Genomic DNA, 24,116 nt, shown 5'->3' on the forward strand with positions numbered 1-24,116 from the left:
ATGAATATTTAATACATGTTTAGTGTATTAATATTAAATATGTGTTTAGTTTATTAAAATTAAATAAATGTTTTGTATTAATATTACATACATGTTTAGTGTATTAATATTAAATATATGTTTAGTTTATTAAAATTAAATACATGTTTTTGTATTAATATTAAATACATGTTTAGTGTATTAATATTAAATACATGTTTAGTGTATTAATATTGAATACATGTTTAGTGTATGAATGTTAAATACATGTTTAGTGTATAAATATTAAATATATGTTTAGTTTATTAAAATTAAATACATGTTTTTGTATTAATATTAAATACATGTTTAGTGTATACATATTAAATACATGTTTAGTGTATTAATATTAAATACATGTTCAGTGTATAAATATAAGTGTATGAGAAACCAAACTTAGGTAAAAAAAAAATAAAAGAAATTAAAAAAAAGGAAAAAGAGAGAGATAGAGAGACGGAGAGGACCGGACTTATTAAGAGGGAACGTGCGCCCTCCTGTGGACTTCTGCCGCAACTGCACACATAAAGAAATTCATTATTTCCAAGTGTGCCTTTTTAGAGGATAATAAATACATGTTTACTGTATGAATATTAAATATATGATTAGTATATAATTACATATATGTTTGGTATATGATTATTAAATACATGTTCAGTGTATTAATATTAAATACATGTTTAGTGTATGAATATTAAATACATGTTTAGTGTATTAATATCAAATACATGTTTAGTGTATGAATATTAAATACATGTTTAGTGTATAAATATTAAATACATGTTTAGTGTATGAATATTAAATACATGTTTAGTGGATAAATAATAAATACATATTTAGTGTATAAATATTAAATACATGTTTAGTGTATGAATATTAAATACATGTTTAGTGTATAATATTAAATACATGTTTAGTGTATAAATATTAAATACATGTTTAGTGTATTAAAATTAAATACATGTTTAGTGTATAAATAATAACTAAATGTTTAGTGTATGAATATTAAATACATGTTTAGTGTATTAAAATTAAATACATGTTTACTGTATAAATATTAAATACAAGTTTAGTGTATTAATATTAAATATATGTTTAGTTTATTAAAATTAAATACATGTTTTTGTATTAATATTAAATACATATTAAGTGTAAGAATAATAACTACATGTTTATTGTATGAATATTAAATACATGTTTAGTGTATTAAAATTAAATAAATGTTTAGTGTATTAATATTAAATATATGTTTAGTTTATTAAAGTTAAATACATGATTTCGTATTGATATAAAATACATGTTTAGTGTATAAGTATTAAATACATGTTTAGTGTATGAATATTAAATACATGTTTAGTGTATGAATATTAAATACATGTTTAGTGTATGAATATTAAATACATGTTTAGTGTATGAATATTAAATACATGTTTAATGTATGAATATTAAATACATGTTTAGTGTATTAATATTAAATATATATTTAGTTTATTAAAATTAAATACATGTTTTTGTATAAATATTAAATACATGTTTAGTGTATGAATATTAAATACACGTTTAGTGTATGAATATTAAATACATGTTTAATGTATGAATATTAAATACATGTTTAGTGTATAAATATTAAATACATGTTTCGTGTACGAATATTAAATACATGTTTAGTGTATGAATATTAAATACATGTTTCGTGTATAAATATTAAATACATGTTAAGTGTATGAATATTAAATACATATTTAGTGTATAAATATTAAATACATGATTAGTGTATTAATATTAAATACATGATTAGTGTATAACTATTAAATACATGTTTAGTGTATAAATATTAAATACATGTTTAGTGTAATAATATTAAATATATGTTTAGTTTATTAAAATTAAATACATGTTTTTGTATTAATATTAAATACATGTTTAGTGTATAAATATTAAATACATGTTTAGTGTATGAATATTAAATACATGTTTAGTGTATAATATTAAATATATGTTTAGTGTATGAATATTCAATACATGTTTACTGTATAAATATTAAATACATGTTTAGTGTATTAATATTAAATATATGTTTAGTTTATTAAACTTAAATACATGTTTTGTATTAATATTAAATACATGTTTAGTGTATGAATATTAAATACACGTTTAGTGTATGAATATCAAATACCTGTTTAGTTTATGAATATTAAATACATGTTTAGTGGATATATAATAAATACATATTTAGTGTATTAATATTAAATACATGTTTAGTATATAAATATTAAATACATGTTTAGTGTATTAATATTAAATACATGTTTAGTTTATAAATAATAACTACATATTTAGTGTATGAATATCAAATACATGTTTAGTGTATAAATGTTAAATACATGTTTAGTTTATGAATATTAAATACATGTTTGGTGTATAAATATTAAATACATGTTTAGTGTATTAATATTAAATACATGTTTAGTGTATTAATATTAAATACACTTTTAGTGTATAAATATTAAATACATGTTTAGTGTATGAATATTAAATACATGTTTAGTGCATGAATATTAAATACATGTTTAGTGTATGAATATTCAATACATGTTTACTGTATAAATATTAAAAACATGTTTAGTGTATTAAAATTAAATATATGTTTAGTTTATTAAACTTAAATACATGTTTTTGTATTAATATTAAATACATGTTTAGTGTATGAATATTAAATACACGTTTAGTGTATGAATATTAAATACATGTTTAGTTTATGAATATTAAATACATGTTTAGTGGATATATAATAAATACATATTTAGTGTATTAATATTAAATACATGTTTAGTGTATAAATATTAAATACATGTTTAGTGTATGAATATTAAATACATGTTTAGTGTATAAATGTTAAATACATGTTTAGTTTATGAATATTAAATACATGTTTAGTGTATTAATATTAAATATATATTTAGTTTATTAAAATTAAATACATGTTTTTGTATAAATATTAAATACATGTTTAGTGTATGAATATTGAATACATGTTTAGTGTATGAATATTAAATACATGTTTAGTGTATGAATATTAAATACATGTTTAATGTATGAATATTAAATACATGTTTAGTGTATAAATATTAAATACATGTTTCGTGTACGAATATTAAATACATGTTTAGTGTATGAATATTAAATACATGTTTCGTGTATAAATATTAAATACATGATAAGTGTATTAATATTAAATACATGATTAGTGTATAACTATTAAATACATGTTTAGTGTATAAATTTTAAATACATGTTTAGTGTAATAATATTAAATATATGTTTAGTTTATTAAAATTAAATACATGTTTTTGTATTAATATTAAATACATGTTTAGCGTATAAATATTAAATACATGTTTAGTGTATGAATATTAAATACATGTTTAGTGTATAATATTAAATACATGTTTAGTGTATTAATATTAAATATATGTTTAGTTTATTAAACTTAAATACATGTTTTGTATTAATATTAAATACATGTTTAGTGTATGAATATTAAATACACGTTTAGTGTATGAATATCAAATACCTGTTTAGTTTATGAATATTAAATACATGTTTAGTGGATATATAATAAATACATATTTAGTGTATTAATATTAAATACATGTTTAGTATATAAATATTAAATACATGTTTAGTGTATTAATATTAAATACATGTTTAGTTTATAAATAATAACTACATATTTAGTGTATGAATATTAAATACATGTTTAGTGTATAAATGTTAAATACATGTTTAGTTTATGAATATTAAATACATGTTTAGTGTATAAATATTAAATACATGTTTAGTGTATTAATATTAAATACATGTTTAGTGTATTAATATTAAATACATGTTTAGTGTATTAATATTAAATACACTTTTAGTGTATAAATATTAAATACACGTTTAGTGTAAAAATATTAAATACATGTTTGGTGTATTAATATTAAATATATGATTAGTTTATTCAAATTAAATACATGTTTTTGTATTAATATTAAATACATATTAAGTGTAAGAATAATAACTACATGTTTATTGAATGAATATTAAATACATGTTTAGTGTATGAATATTTAATACATGTTTAGTGTATTAATATTAAATATATGTTTAGTTTATTAAAATTAAATACATGTTTTTGTACTAATATTAAATACATGTTTAGTGTATAAATATTAACTACATGTTTAGTGTAATAAAATTAAATATATGTTTAGTTTATTAAAATTAAATACATGTTTTTGTATTAATATTAAATACATGTTAAGTGTATAAATCTCAAATACATGTTTAGTGTATTAATATTAAATTCATGTTTAGTGTATAAATGTTAAATATATGTTTAGTGTAATAATATTAAATATATGTTTAGTTTATTAAAATTAAATACATGTTTTTGTATTAATATTAAATACATGTTTAGTGTATAAATATTAAATACATGTTTAGTGTATTAATATTAAATACATGTTTAGTGTATTAAAATAATAACTACATGTTTAGTGTATGAATATTAAATACATGTTTAGTGTATAACTATTAAATACATGTTTTGTTTATGAATATTAAATACATGTTTACTGTATTAATATTAAATTTATATTTAGTTTATTAAAATTAAATACATGTTTTTGTATTTATATTAAATACATGTTTAGTGTATAAATATTAAATACATGTTTAGTGTATAAATATTAAATACATGTTTAGTGTATTAATATTAAATACATGTTTAGTGTATGAATAATAACTACATATTTAGTGTATAAATATTAAATACATGTTTAGTGTATTAATATTAAATACATGTTTAGTGTATGAATACTAACTACATGTTTAGTGTATGAATATTAAATACAAGTTTAGTGTGAAAATATTAAATACATGTTTAGTCTATTATTAAATTCCATTTTAGTGTATAATTATTAAATACATGTTTAGTGTATTAATATTAAATAAATGTTTAGTGTATTATTATTAAATATATATTTAGTTTATTAAAATTAAATACATGTTTTTGTATTAATATTAAATTCATGTTTAGTGTATAAATATTAAATACATGTTTAGTGTATTAATATTAAATACATGTTTAGTGTATGAATATTAAATACACTTTTAGTGTATAAATATTAAATACACGTTTAGTGTATAAATATTAAATACATGTTTAGTGTATGAATATTAAATACACTTTTAGTGTATAAATATTAAATACACGTTTAGTGTATAAATATTAAATACATGTTTAGTGTATTAATATTAAATACATGTTTAGTGTATTAATATTAAATGTTTAGTTTATTAAAATTAAATACATGTTTTTGTATTAATATTAAATACATGTTTAGTGTATTAATATTAAAAACATGTTTAGTGTATAAATGTTAAATATATGTTTAGTGTATTAAAATTAAATACATGTTTTTGTATTAATATTAAATACATGTTTAGTGTATACATATTAAATACATGTTTAGTGTATTAATATTAAATACATGTTTAGTGTATAAATATAAGTGTATGAGAAACCAAACTTATGTAAAAAAAAATAAAAGAAATTAAAAAAAAGGAAAAAGAGAGAGATAGAGAGACGGAGAGGACCGGACTTATTAAGAGGGAACGTGCGCCCTCCTGTGGACTTCTGCCGCAACTGCACGCATAAAGAAATTCATTATTTCCAAGTGTGCCTTATTTAGAGGATAATAAATAGATGTTTACTGTATGAATATTAAATATATGATTAGTATATGATTACATATACGTTTAGTATATGATTATTAAATACATGTTCAGTGTATTAATATTAAATACATGTTTAGTGTATGAATATTAAATACATATTTAGTGTATAAATATTAAATACATGTTTAGTGTATAAATATTAAATACATGTTTAGTGTATGAATATTAAATACATGTTTAGTGTATAAATATTAAATACATGTTTAATGTATGAATATTAAATACATGTTTTGTGTATGAATATTAAATACATGTTTAATGTATGAATATTAAATACATGTTTAGTGTATTAATATTAAATACATGTTTCGTGTATAAATATTAAATACATGTTAAGTGTATAAATATTAAATACATATTTAGTGTATAAATATTAAATACATGATTCGAGTATTAATATTAAATACATGATTAGTGTATAAATATTAAATACATGTTTAGCGTATTAATATTAAGTACATGTTTAGTGTATAAATATTAAATACATGTTTAGTGTATTAATATTAAATACATGTTTAGTGTATTAATATTAAAAACATGTTTAGTGTATTAATATTAAATACACTTTTAGTGTATAAATATTAAATACATGTTTAGTGTATGAATATTAAATACATGTTTAGTGTATGAATATTAAATACATGTTTAGTGTATAAATATTAAAAACATGTTTAGTGTATTAATATTAAATACATGTTTAGTTTATTAAACTTAAATACATGTTTTTGTATTAATATTAAATACATGTTTAGTGTATGAATATTAAATACACGTTTAGTGTATGAATATTAAATACATGTTTAGTTTATGAATATTAAATACATGTTTAGTGGATATATAATAAATACATATTTAGCGTATTAATATTAAATACATGTTTAGTGTATAAATATTAAATACATGTTTAGTGTATGAATATTAAATACATGTTTAGTGTATAAATGTTAAATACATGTTTAGTTTATGAATATTAAATACATGTTTAGTGTATTAATATTAAATATATATTTAGTTTATTAAAATTAAATACATGTTTTTGTATAAATATTAAATACATGTTTAGTGTATGAATATTGAATACATGTTTAGTGTATGAATATTAAATACATGTTTAGTGTATGAATATTAAATACATGTTTAATGTATGAATATTAAATACATGTTTAGTGTATAAATATTAAATACATGTTTCGTGTACGAATATTAAATACATGTTTAGTGTATGAATATTAAATACATGTTTCGTGTATAAATATTAAATACATGTTAAGTGTATGAATATTAAATACATATTTAGTGTATAAATATTAAATACATGATTAGTGTATTAATATTAAATACATGATTAGTGTATAACTATTAAATGCATGTTTAGTGTATAAATATTAAATACATGTTTAGTGTAATAATATTAAATATATGTTTAGTTTATTAAAATTAAATACATGTTTTTTTATTAATATTAAATATATGTTTAGCGTATAAATATTAAATACATGTTTAGTGTATGAATATTAAATACATGTTTAGTGTATAATATTAAATACATGTTTAGTGTATGAATATTCAATACATGTTTACTGTATAAATATTAAATACATGTTTAGTGTATTAATATTAAATATATGTTTAGTTTATTAAACTTAAATACATGTTTTGTATTAATATTAAATACATGTTTAGTGTATGAATATTAAATACACGTTTAGTGTCTGAATATCAAATACCTGTTTAGTTTATGAATATTAAATACATGTTTAGTGGATATATAATAAATACATATTTAGTGTATTAATATTAAATACATGTTTAGTATATAAATATTAAATACATGTTTAGTGTATTAATATTAAATACATGTTTAGTCCATAAATAATAACTACATATTTAGTGTATGAATATTAAATACATGTTTAGTGTATAAATGTTAAATACATGTTTAGTTTATGAATATTAAATACATGTTTAGTGTATAAATATTAAATACATGTTTAGTGTATTAATATTAAATACATGTTTAGTGTATTAATATTAAATACATGTTTAGTGTATTAATATTAAATACACTTTTAGTGTATAAATATTAAATACACGTTTAGTGTAAAAATATTAAATACATGTTTGGTGTATTAATATTAAATATATGATTAGTTTATTCAAATTAAATACATGTTTTTGTATTAATATTAAATACATATTAAGTGTAAGAATAATAACTACATGTTTATTGAATGAATATTAAATACATGTTTAGTGTATGAATATTTAATACATGTTTAGTGTATTAATATTAAATATATGTTTAGTTTATTAAAATTAAATACAAGTTTTTGTACTAATATTAAATACATGTTTAGTGTAAAAATATTAACTACATGTTTAGTGTAATAAAATTAAATATATGTTTAGTTTATTAAAATTAAATACATGTTTTTGTATTAATATTAAATACATGTTAAGTGTATAAATCTCAAATACATGTTTAGTGTATTAATATTAAATTCATGTTTAGTGTATAAATGTTAAATATATGTTTAGTGTAATAATATTAAATATATGTTTAGTTTATTAAAATTAAATACATGTTTTTGTATGAATATTAAATACATGTTTAGTGTATGAATATTAAATACATGTTTAGTGTATGAATATTAAATACATGTTTAATGTATGAATATTAAATACATGTTTAGTGTATAAATATTAAATACATGTTTCGTGTACGAATATTAAATACATGTTTAGTGTATAAATATTAAATACATGTTTAATGTATGAATATTAAATACATGTTTAGTGTCTGAATATTAAATACATTTTTAATGTATGAATATTATATACATGTTTAGTTCATGAATATTAAATAAATGTATAGTGTATAAATATTAAATACATGTTTAGTGTAATAATATTAAATATGTGTTTAGTTTATTAAAATTAAATACATGTTTTGGTATTAATATTAAATACATGTTTAGTGTATAAATATTAAATACATGTTTAGTGTATTAATATATTTTAGTGTATGAATATTAAATACATGTTTAGTGTATGAATATTAAATACATGTTTAGTGTATGAATATTCAATACATGTTTACTGTATAAATATTAAAAACATGTTTAGTGTATTAAAATTAAATATATGTTTAGTTTATTAAACTTAAATACATGTTTTTGTATTAATATTAAATACATGTTTAGTGTATGAATATTAAATACACGTTTAGTGTATGAATATTAAATACATGTTTAGTTTATGAATATTAAATACATGTTTAGTGGATATATAATAAATACATATTTAGTGTATTAATATTAAATACATGTTTAGTGTATAAATATTAAATACATGTTTAGGGTATGAATATTAAATACATGTTTAGTGTATAAATGTTAAATACATGTTTAGTTTATGAATATTAAATACATGTTTAGTGTATTAATATTAAATATATATTTAGTTTATTAAAATTAAATACATGTTTTTGTATAAATATTAAATACATGTTTAGTGTATGAATATTGAATACATGTTTAGTGTATGAATATTAAATACATGTTTAGTGTATGAATATTAAATACATGTTTAATGTATGAATATTAAATACATGTTTAGTGTATAAATATTAAATACATGTTTCGTGTACGAATATTAAATATATGTTTAGTGTATGAATATTAAATACATGTTTCGTGTATAAATATTAAATACATGTTAAGTGTATTAATATTAAATACATGATTAGTGTATAAATATTAAATACATGTTTAGTGTAATAATATTAAATATATGTTTAGTTTATTAAAATTAAATATGTGTTTTGTATTAATATTAAATACATGTTTAGTGTATAAATATTAAATACATGTTTAGTGTATGAATATTAAATACATGTTTAGTGTATAATATTAGATACATGTTTAGTGTATGAATATTCAATACATGTTTACTGTATAAATATTAAATACATGTTTAGTGTATTAATATTAAATATATGTTTAGTTTATTAAACTTAAATACATGTTTTGTATTAATATTAAATACATGTTTAGTGTATGAATATTAAATACACGTTTAGTGTATGAATATCAAATACCTGTTTAGTTTATGAATATTAAATACATGTTTAGTGGATTTATAATAAATACATATTTAGTGTATTAATATTAAATACATGTTTAGTATATAAATATTAAATACATGTTTAGTGTATTAATATTAAATACATGTTTAGTTTATAAATAATAACTACATATTTAGTGTATGAATATTAAATACATGTTTAGTGTATAAATGTTAAATACATGTTTAGTTTATGAATATTAAATACATGTTTAGTGTATAAATATTAAATACATGTTTAGTGTATTAATATTAAATACATGTTTAGTTAATTAATATTAAATACATGTTTAGTGTATTAATATTAAATACACTTTTAGTGTATACATATTAAATACACGTTTAGTGTAAAAATATTAAATACATGTTTGGTGTATTAATATTAAATATATGATTAGTTTATTCAAATTAAATACATGTTTTTGTATTAATATTAAATACATATTAAGTGTAAGAATAATAACTACATGTTTATTGAATGAATATTAAATACATGTTTAGTGTATGAATATTTAATACATGTTTAGTGTATTAATATTAAATATATGTTTAGTTTATTAAAATTAGATACATGTTTTTGTACTAATATTAAATACATGTTTAGTGTATAAATATTAACTACATGTTTAGTGTAATAAAATTAAATATATGTTTAGTTTATTAAAATTAAATACATGTTTTTGTATTAATATTAAATACATGTTAAGTGTATAAATCTCAAATACATGTTTAGTGTATTAATATTAAATTCATGTTTAGTGTATAAATGTTAAATATATGTTTAGTGTAATAATATTAAATATATGTTTAGTTTATTAAAATTAAATACATGTTTTTGTATTAATATTAAATACATGTTTAGTGTATAAATATTAAATACATGTTTAGTGTATTAATATTAAATACATGTTTAGTGTATGAATAATAACTACATGTTTAGTGTATGAATATTAAATACATGTTTAGTGTATAACTATTAAATACATGTTTTGTTTATGAATATTAAATACATGTTTACTGTATTAATATTACATTTATATTTAGTTTATTAAAATTAAATACATGTTTTTGTATTTATATTAAATACATGTTTAGTGTATAAATATTAAATACATGTTTAGTGTATAAATATTAAATACATGTTTAGTGTATTAATATTAAATACATGTTTAGTGTATAAATATTAAATACATGTTTAATGTATGAATATTAAATACATGTTTCGTGTATGAATATTAAATACATGTTTAATGTATGAATATTAAATACATGTTTCGTGTATAAATATTAAATACATGTTAAGTGTATAAATATTAAATACATATTTAGTGTATAAATATTAAATACATGATTCGAGTATTAATATTAAATACATGATTAGTGTATAAATATTAAATACATGTTTAGCGTATTAATATTAAGTACATGTTTAGTGTATTAATATTAAATACATGTTTAGTGTATAAATAATAACTAAATGTTTAGTGTATGAATATTAAATACATGTTTAGTGTATGAATATTTAATACATGTTTAGTGTAAAAATATTAAATACATGTTTAGTGTATTAATATTAAATACATATTTAGTTTATGAATATTAAATACATGTTTAGTGGATATATAATAAATACATATTTAGTGTATTAATATTAAATACACGTTTAGTGTATTAATATTAAATACATGTTTAGTGTATGAATAATATTTACATGTTTAGTGTATTAATATCAAACACATGTTTAGTGTATGAATATTAAATACACTTTTAGTGTATGAATATTAAATACACATTTAGTGTAAAAATATTAAATACATGTTTAGTGTATTAATATTAAATATATATTTAGTTTATTAAAATTAAATACATGTTTTTCTATTAATATTAAATACATGTTTAGTGTATGAATATTTAATACATGTTTACTGTATTAATATTAAATACATGTTTAGTGTATTAATATGAAATACATGTTTACTGTATTAATATTAAATGTTTAGTTTATTAAAATTAAATACATGTTTTTGTATTAATATTAAATACATGTTTAGTTAATTAATATTAAATACATGTTTAGTGTATAAATATTAAATACATGTTTAGTGTATTAATATTAAATACATGTTTAGTGTATTAATATTAAATACATGTTTAGTGTATTAATATTAAATGTTTAGTTTATTAAAATTAAATACATGTTTTTGTATTAATATTAAATACATGTTTAGTTAATTAATATTAAATACATGTTTAGTGTATAAATATTAAATACATGTTTAGTGTATTAATATTAAATATGTGTTTACTTTATTAAAATTAAATAAATGTTTTTGTATTAATATTAAATACATGTTTAGTGTATAAATATTAAATACAGGTTTATTGTATTAATATTAAATACATGTTTAGTGTATGAATAACAACTACAGGTTTAGTGTATAAATATTAAATACATGTTTAGTGTATGAATGTTAAATACATGTTTAGTTTATGAATATTGAATACATGTTTAGTGTATTAATATTAAATATATATTTAGTTTATTAAAATTAAATACATGTTTTGTATTAATATTAAATACATGTTTAGTGTATAAATATTAAATACATGTTTAGTGTATTAATATTAAATACATGTTTAGTGTAATAATATTAAATACACTTTTAGTGTATAAATAGTAAATACACGTTTAGTGTAACAATATTAAATACATGTTTAGTGTATTAATATTAAATATATGTTTAGTTTATTAAAATTAAATACATGTTTTTGTATTAATATTAAATACATATTAAGTGTAAGAATAATAACTACATGTTTATTGAATGAATATTGAATACATGTTTAGTGTATGAATATTAAATATGTGTTTAGTTTATTAAAATTAAATACATGTTTTTGTATTAATATTAAATACATGTTTAGTGTATTAATATTAAATACATGTTTAGTGTATGAATGTTAAATACATGTTTAGTGTATGAATATTAAATACATCAATCAATCAATCAATCAATGTTTACTTATATAGCCCTAAATCACTAGTGTCTCAAAGGGCTGCACAAACCACCACGACATCCTCGGTAGGCCCACATAAGGGCAAGGAAAACTCACACCCAGTGGGACATCGGTGACAATAATGACCCAGTGGGACGTCGGTGACAATGATGACTATGAGAACCTTAGAGAGGAGGAAAGCAATGGATGTCGAGCGGGTCTAACATGATACTGTGAAAGTTCAATCCACAATGGATCCAACACAGTCGCAAGAGTCCAGTCCAAAGCGGGTCCAACTCAGCAGAGAGAGTCCCGTTCACAGCGGAGCCACCAGGAAACCATCCCAAGCGGAGGCGGATCAGCAGCGCAGAGATGTCCCCAGCCGATACACAGGCAAGCAGTACATGGCCACCGGATCGGACCGGACCCCCTCCACAGGGGAGAGTAGGACATAGAAGAAAAAGAAAAGAAACAGCAGATCAACTGGTCTAAAAAGGGAGTCTATTTAAAGGCTACAGTATACAAATGAGTTTTAAGGTGAGACTTAAATGCTTCTACTGAGGTGGTATCTCGAACTGTTACCGGGAGGGCATTCCAGAGTACTGGAGCCCGAACGGAAAACGCTCTATAGCCCGCAGACTTTTTTTGGGCTTTGGGAATCACTAACAAGCCGGAGTCCTTTGAACGCAGATTTCTTGCCGGGACATATGGTACAATACAATCGGCAAGATAGGATGGAGCTAGACCGTGTAGTATTTTATACGTAAGTAGTAAAACCTTAAAGTCACATCTTAAGTGCACAGGAAGCCTGTGCAGGTGAGCCAGTATAGGTATATATGTATGTATATATGTATATAAAGGTATATACAGTACAGGCGTAATATGATCAAACTTTGTTGTTCTTGTCAAAAGTCTAGCAGCCGCATTTTGTACCAACTGTAATCTTTTAATGCTAGACATGGGGAGACCCGAAAATAATACGTTACAGTAGTCGAGGCGAGACGTAACAAACGCATGGATAATGATCTCAGCGTCTTTAGTTGACAGAATGGAGCGAATTTTAGCGATATTACGGAGATGAAAGAAGGCCGTTTTAGTAACGCTTTTAATGTGTGCCTCAAAGGAGAGAGTTGGGTCGAAGATAATACCCAGATTCTCTACCGTGTCGCCTTGTTTAATTGTTTGGTTGTCAAATGTTAGAGTTGTATTATTAAATAGAGTTCGGTGTCTAGCAGGACCGATAATCAGCATTTCCGTTTTTTTGGCGTTGAGTTGCAAAAAGTTAGCGGACATCCATTGTTTAATTTCATTAAGACACGCCTCCAGCTGACTACAATCCGGCGTGTTGGTCAGCTTTAGGGGCATGTAGAGTTGGGTGTCATCAGCATAACAGTGAAAGCTAACACCGTATTTGCGTATGATGTCACCTAGCGGCAGCATGTAGATGCTGAAGAGTGCAGGGCCAAGGACCGAACCCTGGGGAACTCCACACGTTACCTTAACGTAGTCCGAGGTCACATTGTTATGGGAGACACACTGCATCCTATCAGTAAGATAAGAGTTAAACCAAGACAGGGCTAAGTCTGACATACCGATTCGTGTTTTGATACGTTCTAATAAAATATTATGATCGACGGTATCGAAAGCAGCGCTAAGATCGAGGAGCAGCAACATAGATGACGCATCAGAATCCATCGTTAGCAATAGATCATTAGTCATTTTTGCGAGGGCTGTCTTCGTCGAGTGATTTGCCCTGAAACCGGATTGAAAGGTTTCACATAGATTGTTAGACGCTAAGTGTTCATTTAACTGCTCCGCAACAATTTTTTCGAGGATTTTTGAAATAAAGGGAAGGTGAGACACCGGTCGGTAGTTTACCATGAGGTCAGGATCGAGGTTAGGTCTTTTAAGAAGAGGATGAATAACCGCTTTTTTGAATGATAGGGGAACAGTGCCCGAGGAAAGTGATAAGTTTATAATATTTAGCACTGATGGACCTAATAATACAAAGAGCTCCTTGATCAGTTTCCCAGGAAGAGGGTCAAGTAAACATGTTGTTTGTTTTATTCCATTTACACGTTGTAACAATTCCTCTAATGTTATTTCCTCAAAACGAGAGAAACTATTTTGGAGGGCAGTATCCGCCGTATATACAATCGTGTCAGTGTTAATAGAACCCCGTTGTAGCTGGGACGCATTGTCTTTAATCTCCTTTCTAATGACTTCAATTTTCTTACTAAAGAATTGCATAAAGTCATCAGCTGAGTGGGTGGAGCTACTGGAAGGAGTCCCTTGTTGGGTTAGCGATGCTACCGTACTAAACAAAAATTTAGGATCGTTTTTATTACGGTGAATGAGATTTGAGTAATAATTAGCTTTAGCTAAGGTAAGCATGCGTTTATAAGTTATTAAACCATCACTAAATGCTTGATGGTGCACCTCAAGTTTAGTCGTGCGCCATTTGCGTTCCAGCTTTCTGCATAATAATTTCTGAGCTCTAGTTTCTTCTGTAAACCACGGGGTGCGCTTTTTTGGAGCCTTTTTTAACTTTAGCGGTGCTATGTTATCAATGGTTTCGCGCAGGGCGTCGTTAAAGTTGTTAGTGAGGTTATCAATAGAGCCCACATACTTTGGGAATGGTGCCATTACCGAGGGCAGTAGGTCAGCAAGAGTCGTCGTTGTGGCTGTATTAATGTTGCGGCTGCTATAGCAGTTATTATTATTATTAGTTTGACGAACATGCGTCTGAACCTCGAATTTTATAAGGTAATGATCGGACAATACTTTAGTATACGGGAGTATCGTAACTTTGGAAACGGTGATGCCCCTGACAAGCACTAGGTCTATCGTATTACCGTTGCGATGCGTGGGTTCATTTATTATTTGTGTGAGACCACAGCTATCAATTACAGTCTGGAGTGCTACGCACGGTGGGTCCGATGGGGTATTCATATGGATATTAAAGTCCCCCATTATGATTATATTATCGGCGTGTGTCACTAGATCAGCAACGAACTCTGAGAATTCATTGATAAAGTCCGAACAGGGCCCTGGGGGGCGGTAGATAACAGCCAGGTGTAGAGGCAGCGGTGTGACAGACCTCATAGTAAGCACCTCAAACGATTTATATTTATTATTTATGTTAGGACTAAGGTTAAAGTTTTCGTTGTATATTAGTGCGACCCCCCCCCCACCCCTTTTAAGCGGACGGGCAATATGCGCATGTGTAAAGTTAGGAGGACATGCCTCATTTAGCGCAAAAAAGTCGTTTGGTTTAAGCCAGGTTTCGCTGAGACCGATGACGTTAAGATTGTTGTCTCTGATGATATCATTAACTAACAACGTTTTGGGAGACAATGATCTTATGTTTAAAAAACCTATATTATAGGTAGTGGGCTGTTTTAGGGAATTTTTGATCAAATTATCCGTAGTAGCAATATTAATAATGTTGTGTTTATTATGCCCAGTGCATTCAGTATAATTACGACCATATCTAGGAATTGATACGACGGGAATGTTCCGATTGTTTGATTGTTGCTTTGATAAACTGCACGCATCATGGTTAGCCACCTCAGTAACGGGGATTTTCGGATTGTTTGTTTGTTGCTTTGATAAACTGCACGCATCATAGTTAGCCACCTCAGTAACGGGGATTTTCCGATTGTTTGTTTGTTGCTTTGATAAACTGCACGCATCATGGTTAGCCTCCTCAGTAACGGGGATTTTCCGATTGTTTGTTTGTTGCTTTGATAAACTGCACGCATCATAGTTAGCCACCTCAGTAAAACACATGTCCAACTCTGAAACACTCAAAGCAGAAAAAACTTGTTCTAATTTAACAGACTCCTTACCCAGACCAGTAGTCTCGCATTTTCCATCTAAATCCGTCTTCAGGGTGGAGGGAAGTGGTGTTCTGTGGGGATTAGCCTTCTGCTTTGTTTTTAGCCCCGCTCGACATCTGCGTTTCCGATCACACCACTGGCGTCTGCTCCGTAGACGGCCCCCGCTGCTACTAGACTCCCCTGCTTCACAGGCCGCTGGATGTAGCCGCCGACGTATCCCCATGCTAGTTAGCATGTTTAGCACGCCCGCGTCCATCAGTCCAAAACGGCCCGATATGTCCATATCCAGAAGTGTCTGGCGGTCGTACGTGATCACGGAGTGACCACGATGTGAGCCAGCCATGAAGTCTGCAGAACTGTCCGGCATTTCCGCCAAATGTTCCATCTTTAGCAAGAGCACCGCAGTGTCGCAGCCCGTCCGGGCGCCGCCATCTTGCCAAAGTCTAAATACATGTTTAGTGTATTAATATTAAATATATGTTTAGTTTATTAAAATTAAATACATGTTTTTGTATTAATATTAAATACATATTAAGTGTAAGAATAATAACTACATATTTATTGAATGAATATTAAATACATGTTTAGTGTATAAATATTTAATACATGTTTACTGTATTAATATTAAATATATGTTTAGTTTATTAAAATTAAATACATATTTTTGTATTAATATTAAATACATGTTTAGTGTATTAATATTAAAAACATGTTTAGCGTATAAATATTAAATACATGTTTAGTGTATAAATATTAAATACATGTTTAGTGTATTAATATTAAATATATGTTTAGTTTATTAAAATTAAATACATGTTTTTGTATTAATATTAAATACATATTTAGTGTATTAATATTAAATACATGTTTAGTGTATAAATGTTAAATACATGTTTAGTGTACGAATATTAAATACATGTTTAGTGTATTAATATTAAATACATGTTTAGTGTATTAATATTAAATATGTTTAGTTTATTAAAATTAAATACATGTTTTTGTATTAAAATCAAATACATGTTTAGTGTATCAATATTAAGTACATGTTTAGTGTATAAATATTAAATACATATTTAGTGTATTAATATTAAATACATGTTTAGTGTATGGATAATAACTACATGTTTAGTGTATTAATATTAAATACATGTTTAGTGTATAAATATTAAATACAGGTTTAGTGGATAAATAATAAATACATATTTAGTGTATTAATATTAAATACATGTTTAGTGTATAAATATTAAATACATGTTTAGTGTATTAATATTAAATACATGTTTAGTGTATTAATATTAAATATGTGTTTACTTTATTAAAATTAAATAAATGTTTTTGTATTAATATTAAATACATGTTTAGTGTATTAATATAAAATACATGTTTAGTTTATGAATATTAAATACATGTTTAATGAATTAATATTAAATATATATTTAGTTTATTAAAATTAAATACATGTTTTGTATTAATATTAAATACATGTTTAGTGTATAAATATTAAATACATGTTTAGTGTATAAATACTAAATACATGTTTAGTGTATTAATATTAAATATATGTTTAGTTTATTAAACTTAAATACATGTTTTTGTATTAATATTAAATACATGTTTAGTTTATGAATATTAAATACACGTCTAGTGTATGAATATTAAATACATGTTTAGTTTATGAATATTAAATACATGTTTAGTGGATAAATAATAAATAAATATTCAGTGTATTAATATTAAATACATGTTTAGTGTATAAATATTAAATACATGTTTAGTGTATAAATATTAAATACATGTTTAGTGTATTAATATTAAATATGTGTTTACTTTATTAAAATTAAATACATGTTTTTGTATTAATATTAAATACATGTTTAGTGTATAAATATTAAATACATGTTTAGTGTATTAATATTAAATACATGTTTAGTGTATGAATAATAACTACAGGTTTAGTGTATGAATATTAAATACATGTTTAGTGTATAAATAATAACTACATGTTTAGTGTATGAATATTAAATACATGTTTAGTGTATAAATGTTAAATACATGTTTAGTTTATGAATATTAAATATATGTTTAGTGTATTAATATTAAATATATATTTAGTTAATTAAAATTAAATACATGTTTTTTATTAATATTAAATACATGTTCAGTGTATAAATATTAAATACATGTTTAGTGTATTAATATCAAATACATGTTTAGTGTATGAATATTAAATACATGTTTAGTGTATAAATATTAAATACATGTTTAGTGTATTAATATTAAATACATGTTTAGTGTATTAATATTAAATACACTTTTAGTGTATAAATATTAAATACAGGTTTAGTGTAAAAATATTAAATACATGTTTAGTGTATTAATATTAAATATATGTTTATTTTATTAAAATTAAATACATGTTTTTGTATTAATATTAAATATATGTTTAGTGTAAGAATAATAACTACATGTTTATTGAATGAATATTAAATACATGTTTAGTGTATGAATATTTAATACATGTTTAGTGTATTAATATTAAATATATGTTTAGTGTATTGAAATTAAATACATGTTTTTGTATTAATATTAAATACATGTTTAGTGTATAAATATTAAATACATGTTTAGTGTATTAATATTAAATACATGTTTAGTGTATAAATATAAGTGTCTGAGAAACCAAACTTATGTAAAAAAAAATAAAATAAACAAAAACAAGGAAAAAGAGAGAGAGAGAGGACCGTACTTATTAAGAGGGAACATGCGCCCTCCTGTGGACTTCTGCCGCAACTGCACACATAAAGAAATTCATTATTTCCAAGTGTGCCTTATTTAGAGGATAATAAATACATGTTTACTGTATGAATATTAAATATATGATTAGTGTATGATTAAATATACGTTTAGTATATGATTATTTAATACATAATCAGTGTATTAATATTAAATACATGTTTAGTGTATGAATATTAAATACATGTTTAGTGTATGAATATTAAATACATGTTTAGTGTATGAATATTAAATACATGTTTAGTGTATGAATATTAAATACATGTTTAGTGTATGAATATTAAATACATGTTTAGTGTATAAATATTAAATACATGTTTAGTGTATGAATATTAAATACATGTTTAGTGGATAAATAATAAATACATATTTAGTGTATAAATATTAAATACATGTTTAGTGTATGAATATTAAATACATGTTTAGTGTATAAATATTAAATACATGTTTAGTGTAATAATATTAAATATATGTTTAGTTTATTAAAATTAAATACATGTTTTTGTATTAATATTAAATACATGTTAAGTGTATAAATCTCAAATACTTGTATAGTGTATTAATAATAAATTCATGTTTAGTGTATAAATGTTAAATATATGTTTAGTGTATAAATATTAAATATATGTTTATTTTATCAAAATTAAATACATGTTTTTGTATTAATATTAAATACATGTTTAGTGTATAAATATTAAATACATGTTTCGTGTATGAATATTAAATACATGTTAAGTGTATAAATATTAAATACATGTTTAGTGTATTAATATTAAATATATGTTTAGTTTATTAAAATTAAATACATGTTCTTGTATTAATATTAAATACATGTTTAGTGTATGAATATTAAATACATGTTTATTGTATTAATATTAAATACTTGTTTAGTGTATGAATATTAAATACATGTTTAGTGTATGAATATTCAATATATGTTTACTGTATACATATTAAATACACGTTTAGTGTATGAATATTAAATACATGTTTAGTTTATGAATATTAAATACATGTTTAGTGGATATATATTAAATACATGTTTCGTGTATGAATATTAAATACATGTTAAGTGTATAAATATTAAATACATGTTTAGTGTATTAATATTAAATATATGTTTAGTTTATTAAAATTAAATGTATGAATATTAAATACATGTTTATTGTATAAATATTAAATACTTGTTTAGTGTATGAATATTAAATACATATTTAGTGTATTAATATTAAATACATGCTTAGTGTATAAATATTAAATACAGGTTTAGTGTATTAATATTAAATACATGTTTAGTGTATAAATGTTAAATACATGTTTAGTTTATGAATATTAAATACATGTTTGGTTTATTAATATTAAATATATATTTAGTTTATTAAAATTAAATACATGTTTTGTATTAATATTAAATACATGTTTAGTGTATAAATATTAAATACATGTTTAGTGTATTAATTTTAAATACATGTTTAGTGTATGAATATTAAATACATGTTTAGTGTACAAATATTAAATACATGTCTAGTGTATTAATATTAAATACATGTTTAGTGTACAAATATTAAATACATGTTTAGTGTATTAATATTAAATAGATGTTTAGTGTATGAATATTAAATACAAGTTTAGTGTGAAAATATTAAATACATGTTTAGTCTATTATTAAATTCCATTTTAGTGTATAATTATTAAATACATGTTTAGTGTATTAATATTAAATACATGTTTAGTGTATGAATATTAAATACATGTTTAGTGTATTAATATTAAATACATGTTTAGTGTATTAATATTAAATATATATTTACTTTATTAAAATTAAATACATGTTTTTGTATTAATATTAAATACATTTTTTGTGTATAAATATTAAATACATGTTTACTGTATTAGTATTAAATACATGTTTAGTGTATGAATATTAAATACATGTTTAATGTATTAATATTAAATATATATTTAGTTTATTAAAATTAAATACACGTTTTGTATTAATATTAAATACATGTTTAGTGTATTAATTTTAAATACATGTTTAGTGTATGAATATTAAATACATGTTTAGTGTACAAATATTAAATACATGTTTAGTGTATGAATATTAAATACATGTTTAGTGTACAAATAATAAATACACGTTTAGTGTATTAATATTAAATAGATGTTTAGTGTACAAAAATTAAATAAATGTTTAGTGTATTAATATTGAATACATGTTTAGTGTACAAATATTAAATACATGTTTAGTGTATTAATATTAAATAGATGTTTAGTGTATGAATATTAAATACAAGTTTAGTGTGAAAATATTAAATACATGTTTAGTCTATTATTAAATTCCATTTTAGTGTATAATTATTAAATACATGTTCAGTGTATTAATATTAAATACATATTTAGTGTATTAATATTAAATACATGTTTAGTGTATGAATATTAAATACTTGTTTAGTGTATGAATATTAAATACATGTTTAGTTTATTAAACTTAAATACATGTTTTTGTATGATTCTTAAATACAGGTTTAGTGTATGAATATTAAATACACGTTTAGTTTATGAATATTAAATACATGTTTAGTGTATAAATATTAAATACAGGTTTAGTGTATTAATATTAAATACATGTTTAGTGTATGAATATTAAATACATGTTTAGTGTATTAATATTAAATACATGTTTAGTGTATAAATATTAAATACAGGTTTAGTGTATTAATATCAAATACATGTTTAGTGTATAAATGTTAAATACATGTTTAGTTTATGAATATTAAATACATGTTTAGTGGATATATAATAAATACATATTTAGTGTATTAATATTAAATACATGTTTAGTGTATAAATATTAAATACATGTTTAGTGTATTAATATTAAATACATGTTTAGTGTATAAATATTAAATACAGGTTTAGTGTATTAATATTAAATACATGTTTAGTGTATAAATGTTAAATACATGTTTAGTTTATGAATATTAAATACAAGTTTAGTGTATTAATATTAAATATATATTTAGTTTATTAAAATTAAATACAGGTTTTGTATTAATATTAAATACATGTTTAGTGTATAAATATTAAATACATGTTTAGTGTATTAATATTAAATACATGTTTAGTGTATGAATATTAAATACATGTTTAGTGTACAAATATTAAATACATGTTTAGTGTATGAATATTAAATACATGTTTAGTGTACAAATATTAAATACATGTTTAGTGTATTAATATTAAATAGATGTTTAGTGTACAAATATTAAATACATGTTTAGTGTATTAATATTAAATACATGTTTAGTGTACAAATATTAAATACATGTTTAGTGTATTAATATTAAATAGATGTTTAGTTTATGAATATTAAATACAAGTTTAGTGTGAAAATATCAAATACCTGTTTAGTCTCTTATTAAATTCCATTTTAGTTTATAATTATTAAATAAATGTTTAGTGTATTAATAATAAATACATGTTTAGTGTATTAATATAAAATATATATTTAGTTTATTAAAATTAAATACATGTTTTTGTATTAATATTAAATACATTTTTTGTGTATAAATATTAAATACATGTTTACTGTATTAATATTAAATACATGTTTAGTGTATGAATAATAACAACATGTTTAGTGTATGAATATTAAATACATGTTTAATGTATAAATATTAAATACATGTTTAGTGTATAAATAATAACTACATGTTTAGTGTATGAATATTAAATACATGTTTAGTGTATTAATATTAAATGTTTAGTTTATTAAAATTAAATACATGTTTTTGTATTAATATTATATACATGTTTAGTGTATTAATATTAAAAACATGTTTAGTGTATAAATATTAAATACATGTTTAGTGTATTAATATTAAATACATGTTTAGTGTATAAATATTAAATACAGGTTTAGTGTATTAATATTAAATACATGTTTAGTGTATAAATGTTAAATACATGTTTAGTTTATTAATATTAAATATATATTTAGTTTATTAAAATTAAATACATGTTTTGTATTAATATTAAATACATGTTTAGTGTATAAATATTAAATACATGTTTAGTGTATTAATTTTAAATACATGTTTAGTGTATGAATTTTAAATACATGTTTAGTGTACAAATATTAAACACATGTTTAGTGTATGAATATTAAATACATGTTTAGTGTACAAATATTAAATACATGTTTAGTGTATTAATATTAAATATATGTTTATTGTACAAATATTAAATACATTATTAGTGTATTAATATTAAATACATGTTTAGTGTACAAATATTAAATACATGTTTAGTGTATTAATATTAAATAGATGTTTAGTGTATGAATATTAAATACAAGTTTAGTGTGAAAATATCAAATACCTGTTTAGTCTCTTATTAAATTCCATTTTAGTTTATAATTATTAAATAAATGTTTAGTGTATTAATAATAAATACATGTTTAGTGTATTAATATAAAATATATATTTAGTTTATTAAAATTAAATACATGTTTTTGTATTAATATTAAATACATTTTTTGTGTATAAATATTAAATA

At 21.5% G+C, this 24,116-nt stretch overlaps 1 protein-coding gene across 1 annotated transcript in view; it reads right to left on the reverse strand.

Moving 5' to 3' along the window:
• The window catches only part of LOC133546175 (zinc finger protein OZF-like), a 396,978-nt gene that overhangs the window by 330,930 nt on the left and 41,932 nt on the right, over positions 1–24,116 (reverse strand). The window lies entirely within an intron of this gene.

The sequence above is a fragment of the Nerophis ophidion genome, linkage group LG29, assembly GCF_033978795.1.
Source record: "Nerophis ophidion isolate RoL-2023_Sa linkage group LG29, RoL_Noph_v1.0, whole genome shotgun sequence".
NCBI lineage: Eukaryota > Metazoa > Chordata > Actinopteri > Syngnathiformes > Syngnathidae > Nerophis > Nerophis ophidion.